Here is a 9,741-nt window from a genome sequence, read left to right as displayed (position 1 = left end):
TCACTTTTGTTCTACTCGTGCATATAACATCTATGCATAAAACCTGGCTTGGATGCCACTGTTGGGGAACGTAGTAATTTCAATATTTTCCTACGCACACACAGGATCATGGTGATGCATAGAACGAGAGGGGAGAGTGTGTCCACGTACCCTCGTAGACCGAAAGCGGAAGCATTAGCACAACGCGGTTGATGTAGTCGTACGTCTTCACGATCCGACCGATCCAAGTACCGAACGCACGACACCTCTGAGTTCTGCACACGTTCAACTTGATGACGTCCCGCGAGCTCCGATCCAGCAAAGCTTCACAGGAGAGTTTCGTCAGCACGACGGCGTGGTGACGTTGATGATGTTGCTACCGACACAGGGCTTCGCCTAAGTACCGCTACGATATAACCGAGGTGGAATATAGTGGAGGGGGGCACCACACATGACTGGAATAGATCAATAGATCAACTTGTGTGTCCTAGGGTGCCCCTGTATATAAAGGAGCAAGGGGGGGGGAGGCGGCCGGCCAGGAGGAGGGCGCGCCAGGAAGGGAGTCCTACTCCCACCGGGAGTAGGACTCCTCCTTTTCCTTGTTGGAGTAGGAGAGGGAAGGAAGGGAGAAAGGAGGAGAAGGAAAAAGGGGGCGCCGCCCCCCTCCTTGTACAATTAGGACTAGAGGTGGAGGGGGCGCGCGTCTGCCCTGGCCACCCCTCCTCTTCTACCACTCAGGCCCATGAGACCCAATTAACTCCCCGGGGGGTTCCGGTAATCCCCCCGGTACTCCGGTTTTTATCCGAAACCACTCAGAACACTTCTGGTGTCCGAATATAGTCGTCCAATATATCGATCTTTACGTCTCGACCACTTCGAGACTCCTCGTCATGTCCGTGATCATATCCGGGACTCCGAACTACCTTTGGTACATCAAAACACAAAAACTCATAATACTGATCGTCACCGAACTTTAAGCGTGCGGACCCTACGGGTTCGAGAACTATGTAGACATGACCGAGACATATTCTATGAATCAATAGGGGAACCTAGATGCTCATATTGGCTCCTACATATTCTATGAAGATCTTTATCAGTCAAACCGCATAACAACATACGTTGTTCCCTTTGTCAACGGTATGTTACTTGCCTGAGATTCGATCGTCGGTATCTCAATACCTAGTTCAATCTCATTATCGGCAAGTCTCTTTACTCGTTCCTTCATGCATCATCCCGCAACTAACTCATTAGTCACATTGCTTGCAAGGCTTATAGTGATGTGCATTACCGAGAGGGCCCAGAGATACCTCTCCGACAATCGGAGTGAGAAATCCTAATCTCAAAATACGCCAACTCAATAAGTACCTTCGGAGACACCTGTAGAGCACCTTTATAATCACCAAGTTAAGTTGTGACGTTTGGTAGCACACAAAATGTTCCTCCGGTAAATGGGAGTTGCATAATCTCATAGTCATAGGAACATGTATAAGTCATGAAGAAAGCAATAGCAACATACTAAATGATCAAGTGCTAAGCTAACGGAATGGATCAAGTCAATCACATCATTCTCCTAATGATGTGATCCCGTTAATCAAATGACAACTCATGTCTATGGCTAGGAAACATAACCATCTTTGATCAACGAGCTAGTCAAGTAGAGGCATACTAGTGACACTCTGTTTGTCTATGTATTCACACATGTATTATGTTTCTGGTTAATACAATTCTAGCGTGAATAATAAACATTTATCATGATATAAGGAAATAAATAATAACTTTATTATTGCCTCTAGGGCATATTTCCTTCATGCATATCTTTATTCTTGGGTACATGTCTATATCCAATAGGAGTACCTAGTACTCATTTTCTACATGTCATCCCAGCCTTGGTACTCTTGTGGTTTGCCGTTTGCTATGTTTAGTAGATATATCTGTGTTATCTAACCTTGTTAACTCAGGTTCATCTCTTCCTAAGCCAGCTTAAGACCACAAGGTAAGTATATGCATCTCACCCATGTGCATGATGATCTCTTGCTGATGTACATATTGTTTGCAAGAAGGACTCGTGAACATGAAGGTAAAATTCCTATATCCACATCATTTGCTCTGATGCATATAGCCAAGATACATGTAACTCATTGCTTGCTTTATCATAATTATGCATTCACGTGCTCTTATACTCCGCATTTACATGATTGCATACGTGTAGGGGGAGCCTATGCATGTTACAAGTCTTTCTTAAGCTTTACCTACTATTCCTTATATCTTTATCTAAAGCTTTGATGTATGTTGTCATCAATTACCAAAAAGGGGGAGATTGAAAGCACAAGTGCTCCCTAGGTAGTTTTGGTAATTAATGTCAACATATCTCTTGTTGGACTAATGTTTTTATCTAGCATATTTTAGATAAGTTCAACAGATGGAGTGGCGTGGACAAGAGGATGTGGAACCCCTTCAAGATGCTAAGGACAAAGGATTGGCTCAAGCTCAAAAGCTCAAGGCTCTACATTTTCAGTTTAGTGATCCAAGATCACATTGAGTCCTTAGGAAAGCCAATACTATTAAAAGGGGATGAGGTGTTGCTTAATGGCTTGCTTGCTCAAAATGCTTAGTGATATGCTCCAAAGCCCTCGACCACTTTCTCATATCCACATATGTCCCAAACCAAACGTCAAACTCAGCCTTACCAATTTGTTCCATCTGGTGCCACCGAGTTCACTTGACAAAGCGACTGCCAGAAACCCTAATCAATTCGGTCTCACCGATGGGATCTCGGTCTCATCGAGATGGGCTTGCAAACTCTCTGTTGCCTGTTGCAATTATTTCGGTCCCACCGAGATAAGCAATCGGCCCCACCGAGTTTGCCTGACCAACTCTCTGTTTTGTTTATTACCAAAATTGGTCTCACCGAGTTTGTGTAGTCGGTTAAACCCAGATGAGGTTTTACCCTAACCCTAGCACATCGGTCCCACTGAGTTGATCGTATCGGTCCCATCGAAATGCCTAACGGTCACATTATGAACTAAATCGATCTGACCAAGTTTTCTGATTCGGTCCCACCGAGTTTGGTAAATTGTGTGTAACGTTTAGATTTTGTGTGGATGCTATAAATACCCCTCCACCCACTCTTCACTCGTAGAGAGAGCCATCAGAACATGCCTACACTTCCAACATTCATTTTCTAAGAGAGAACCACCTACTCATGTGTTGAGACCAAGATATTCCATTCCAACCATATGAATCTTGATCTCTAGCCTTTCCCAAGTTACTTTCCACTCAAATCATCTTTTCACCAAATCCAAATCAGTGAAAGAGAGTTGAGTGTTGGGGAGACTATCATTTTAAGCACAAGAGCAAGGAGTTCATCATCAACACACCATTTACTACCTTTTGAAGATTGGTGTCCCCTAGATTGGTTAGGTGTCACTTGGGAGCCTCTGTCAAGATTGTGGAGTTGAACCAAGGAGTTTGTGCGGGCAAGGAGGTCGCCTACTTCATGAAGATCTACCCTAGTGAGGCAAGTCCTTCATGGGCGATGGCCATGGTGGGATAGACAAGGTTGCTTCTTCGTGGACCCTTCGTGGGTGGAGCCCTCCGTGGACTCTCGCAACCGTTACCCTTCGTGGGTTGAAGTCTCCATCAACGTGGATGTACGATAGCACCACCTATCGGAACCACGCCAAAAATCTCTGTGTCTCCAATTGCGTTTGCACACTCCAATCCCATCCCTTTACTTTCTTGCAAATTGCATGCTTTACTTTCCGATGCTCATATACTCTTGCCATGCTTGCTTGAATGTATTGTGAATGTTTAAACTTGTGCTAAAACTCCACCTTAACTTGAAGAAGTTAAAAACTGCTACTTTTCTTTGTTAAGAGTCTATTCACCCCCCTCTAGACACCTCTTTTCGATCCTTTCAATAATGCAGATCAACATGGAGAACATGAAGGGCAAGGAGGTGGTGGCGCCCGGAGAGAAGGGCAAGGAGATTGTGCCACCATTAGAGAAGGGCAAGGAGGTGGTTCCGTGCTTAGACGATGACATGGTGGTGGAGGAGCCCCCCAGCGGCAAGCGGGGGAACTAGGGCCACTACCATAAGAAGGTAGGGCCAACCCACTTCTGCAAGGTGATCTTTTCCCCAAAGCTGGAGTGTCTACCTATGCCTCTGGACTTCATGAAGCACTTCCCCACCATCCCTCAGGAGTTCAAGATGATCAACGGGGTCACCCTTGATCAGGGTTGGGCACCCTTCGCCGCCATTCACCAGATCAGGATCAACTACATGGTCACCTTCAAGTTGTTGACTCCTGACACCATAAAGGTGATCGTCTTCAACGATGACGGTGTTGAGGTGGTCACCAAGTGCAAGAAGCACGATGACGCCTTCACCATGGACGCCTAGAGAGCTCTCTGTTGCTTGATTGCGAGTGTTGGTTTGGTTTAAGACTGCTTGTTTAATAAGTTTCGTACTATGTTAAACTTGTTATTATGCTATCTATGGGTGTCTCTGGTTTGCTCTGCCTGCTCTAGTGTGTTGGTATCCTCATCACCTGCACAAGGAGTTTACCAAACAACATGTGTTGCATGTAACCAAATCATGGAGTAGTATGAGCCTAGCTAACTAATGCGAGCAACCAAACACAGTGCATAGATTCGTTACGATGCAAGGAAGCAATATGCAGACAACCAAACAATATGCAGATGATGGCTTTTACCTTGCATATGCTCAAACTGACCCAACTGAGACAAGTATGCATCTGCTCAAACAGACCCAACTATGACAAGTATGCAGAGGGGCAAAAATGGTGCGAGCAACCAAACGCGTCATAAATGCGCTGTTTAGTTAGCATGTTCCAGTGACTTCCAAAATTTGTTGTTTTTCTGGAATTTACAGCCATAAACATGAGAAATGTGCAGCCAGACACATGTCTGCTTTCTACTTATGTAAACACATGTCTTTTTTGAAAGGATGTAAACGCATGTCTTTGTTTGTGTAGCACAAATGGTTAACAATAACTGAGATGTATGTCCTAAAAATGAGATGTATGTTCTAAAAATGAGATGACATCATATGTTTTCAAGTTATTGGTGGAATTTTTGTAACAAATTAGTCATTCCAGTGAAGTCTTATTATGATTCTACGGCTAAAAATAAAGTAAAGTATGTCAATCCTGTTTTGTATCTTGCATATTGATTTCTTTTCACACCATTGTAAGATGCTCTACTATACATAGTGTGAGCAGCCTATGTTTATTTGTATGCCTATTGGGGTTAAGTAACTCAGTAACGAGTTGGAAAAGGAATTGGTGCACAATGACACATGGAGCAAGTTTGTGAAATGAGCGACATCTAATGACACTAGTGTTTTTTTCCTGTTGCAACACGCGGACATGTTTGCTAGTAAGATATAAAGAGACGTATACCTAAATTTCGGTGGCTCATGGGAGTATGGCTGGTCGAGGCACTATGTTGTGTACTAGCAATTCATGGCTCCATGTTGTGCTCACAAAATGTTGCTCATGAAAGAGAGAAACCAGTCGCATGCAACTTTTGATGGAGTCGGCAATATTTTTAGTGATGTGTACATAAATATATATTTTCATGGTGTATTTGTTGGGATCATATTCCAGATATTTTTAATTAAATAATTTCTACATGCAGCTTAGATTGAGGGTCCCTTCACACATGACACTGCAATCCAAGCTAATATGCATTTCTTGCATGCCTCAGCATGTGTATCCCTGCCATCTCCAGGTGGCACCGCCCGGATGCTATCATGCCATGTTGGTAGACATTTTGGTATAAACATAAAAGAAATCTTCTATTGCAATACACGGGCATTTTTGCTAGTCCTATTTAACACATAGGTCGGTACATAGCGACGTGTCACGTATCCCCTAAATTCCAGCTACCTACACCACCGTCCAGTTGTTCTCCTTAACGGTTTTGGGAAGGTTCCCAGACTTTTTCTTGTTTCTTTAACGTTTTTCCTATTTGTTTTATCATTATTTTTCCAATTTATTTTTTAAAATTTTCTCTTTATGTTTAAATATTCAAATTCATGAATATTTTTGGAAATCTAGTAAAATTTGGCAAATTGGTGAATATTTTTTGAAATTCAAACATTCTTTTTCAAATCTGGAATATTTTTTTAAAGTCGAGAGTAAGAACATCTACAGCCAGCAAATCTGCCCCCTAAATGTTTGTGGATGTGTAAAATCGCGGCCCTGAACAGTGATGTCGCTTGAAGCTACGTCGGTATTTCCCCAAAGAGGAAGGGATGATGCAGCACAACGGCGGTAGGTATTTCCCTCATATACGAAACCAAGGTTATCGAACCAGTAGGAGAACCAAGCAACACAACGTAAACAACCCCTGCACACAGATAACAAATCCTCGCAACCCGCCGTGTTAAAGGGGTTGTCAATTCCTTTCGGGTAACGGTGCCAGAAATTGGTGCGTGACGGGAAAAAGTTGTAATAGATTAAATAAATAGATCACGAATAAAATAAAGTGCAGCAAAGTATTTTTAGGTTTTTGGATTAATAGATCTGAAAATAAAAGCAAATAAAAGTAGATCGCAAAGGCAAATAATATGAGAAAGAGACCCGGGGGCCGTAGATTTCACTAGTGGCTTCTCTCGAGAAAAATAGCAAAGCGGTGGGTGAACAAATTACTGTTGGGCAATTGATAGAACTTCAAATACTCATGACGATATCCAGGCAAGGATCATTACATAGGCATCATGTCCAAGATTAGTAGACGACTCTTGCTTGCATCTACTACTATTACTCCACACATCGACCGCTATCCAGCATGCATCTAGTGTATTAAATTCATGGAGAAATGGAGTAATGCAATAAGAACGATGACATGATGTAGACAAGATCTATCTATGTAGAGATAGACCCCATTGTTTTATCCTTAGTAGCAACGATACATACTTGTCGGTTCCCTTTCTGTCACTGGGATCAAGCACCGTAAGATCGAACACACTATAAAGCAACTCTTCCCATTGCAAGATAAATAGATCAAGTTGTCCAAACAAAACCCAAATATCGGAGAAGAAATACGAGGCTATAAGAGATCATGCATAAAAAATATCAAAAAACTCAAATACTTTCACGGATATAAAAAGATAGATCTGATCATAAACTCAAAGTTCATCGATCCCAACAAACACACCGTAAAAGAGTTACATCATACGGATCTCCAAGAGACCATTGTATTGAGAATCAAGAGAGAGAGAGATGAAGCCATCTAGCTACTAACTACGAACCCGAAGGTGTGATGCCCCAAGACCGGAGCTTCAGATTCCTTCTAGGGTTTCCGAGATTCGTTGTGTGATTTGTTTCGTCTGTTGCATTCATCTTTGCATCGTGTGCATTGCATCATGTCATATCTATCCAATCTATTGTTTCAGTTAGTGGAAGAATTTCACCTCATAATTTTGGGATGTTTTCCATAAGCCCACTACAAGCTTATTCGTTTTGTTGTTGGTTTTCCAACAACTCCGTTCGACCCTTCTCCTAAGGATGCCTTCTCAAGATCTTTTGTGGCAGAAGTTGGCATTTTCTTCTCCATTATTTCTTTCAATTATCTATCTTCTATTTCTTTCTCCCGGAGGCCTTGTGATGTTGCTCTTTTCAATCATCATCTTGAATTGTGAAGATCATGATCTTTTCTTGCTTATCCTTTTAACCGGAGTGTGTGCCCGCTGCTCATGTTCTTTTCATCTTATCAAGTCTTGCATCCCTTCTCAACCGGAGTGCTACCCGAATCGGTTCTTTCTTTTCCTCTTTCTGAACGGAGTGTTTTCAACTTTGTTCTTCTCCGTTGTTTCATTTCTTTCAATTTGTTCAACCTCTCAAGGTTCGTGGTTTCACTCGTTTGTCAAACAAGCAACTTAGTTTTACCTCTTATCTTCCTCTTCCTTTTCCCTCCGGTGTCATCCTAGATCTTGGGACGAGATCCTCTCGTAGTGGTGGAGTGTTGTGACGCCCCAAGATCGGAGCTTCAGAGTCCTTCCAGGGTTTCCGAGATTCACTGTGTGATTTGTTTCGTCTGTTGCATTCATCTTTGCATCGTGTGCATTGCATCATGTCATCATGCCATCATGTCATTTCTTTTTCTTAGCTCAACTAAATAAATCGTATGGATCTCCGATCCATTTAAATCGAGGGAAGAGTGACTTCTCTTTATAACTTTATCCTCCTAATATTTAGGGAGCTATTATAAATATTCCATTATTTTGGAATCATCATAACACACGTGCAAATAATTCCTCATGTCTATAACTCTTCGAGTTTGACTTTCAAACCTTGCCAATATCTCTCATCTCTTTTATCGAGGCTCCTCCTAAAACCTTAACATTTTTGGACACTTCTATAACCAAGCCCTAGTTCAAACCCATTTGAATTAAATTCAAATGTGTTTGAATGACATCTTTCAATCATGTCTCCCCTATTTTTTATGGACCGTGCAAATTTTTACGAGCCCGTGAAAATTATCCCCGTGCCCAAACTCTTTCTCTAACCTTTCTTTTCTTCCCTTTTTCTTTCTCTTTATTTTTATGTTTTGAAAAGGGTGAGAAGAGGAGTGAGAAGAGGGAGCCAGGCCGGCCATTTACCTCTAAGCCCATCAGCCAGCCCACTTGGGCCTCCCCACTCTAGCCGGTCAGGCCCAACCCGCACCGGACCTAACCTTAGCAGCCTTAGCCCTCTCCCTCACGCACATCTCCCACTCCCTCGCATCTTCCCTCGCGCCGCCAGAGTCCTCTTGCCCGAACCCCATCTCCTCGATCCCCATCTCTCCTCCTCCCCGTTCGTCTTCCTCACCGGGAGCCCGAGCTCCGCCGGAAGCCGCACGCCCGCTGGAGCAGAGTCTTCGTCAGCCAATGCTTCGTTCCCCTTCAAGCTTGAGCCGAGCCGTTCATCTCCTGCCGCAGGAGCTCTGCACCGCCCCACGCCCTCAAGTGCCCCGCCGGCCTGCGACGCCGCCGCCAACCTCCACCAGGAGCCCGCGACCCCTACGCCTCCTCCCGCGCCCATTCCCGGTGCCGCGAGACCGCTACTTCGCCTTCCACTCGCAAGTCCGCCCGCCACCGGTGTCGTTGCCGGCTGCCGCCAAGCGCCATCCCATTCCTCTGCCTCCCTGCTTCGTCCGCCATGCCTCCATGCTGCAGCGCCACCGTCCTTGACCTGCCCGTGTTCCCGGCCTCCTCGCGTCCCCTGGTTGCCTCTCTCTGCAGCGAACAGCTGCAGCTCAGCGCCTCGGCACCCCTGCACCCCAAGTCCATCGCTACCTCACTGGAGAACGTCGTCCTCGCCAGAATCCTCTTCGTCAGCCGATGCCTCCGCTTCGCCTGACTCGGCCCCCCAATTCATCTCGAACAGCAGCAGTAGCTCGCCAGCTTTTCCCCGTGGGCTCGAATTCCGTCAAACGCCATGGTCAAGACCACCTCCGTGAGGAATGCAAGATGCATCCTCGGTGCACCCCCGCTTGTCTATTAACGTCAAGACCGTCTAGGTTTTTTGCCAAGCACCACCCTCGTCAAGTACTACTACAAACCCGGAGATTTCAGATGCATCAAGTCCCCGAGGAGACCCGTTTTTCATCAAGTTCGACTACCCATATCATCAAGTACCACTACGGCCGAGGATCTCGGAAACGCCAAGCACCCCTTCGAGATGACAAGACCGACAAGTTCAAATGACCCCAAGTACCTCTCCGAAAATGAGACGTATACCTCTACCGTCGCAA

Source organism: Triticum urartu, chromosome 6A (assembly GCF_056163025.1).
Source record: "Triticum urartu cultivar PI428250 chromosome 6A, HENAU_Tu73, whole genome shotgun sequence".
NCBI lineage: Eukaryota > Viridiplantae > Streptophyta > Magnoliopsida > Poales > Poaceae > Triticum > Triticum urartu.
This window is presented reverse-complemented; position numbering follows the sequence as displayed.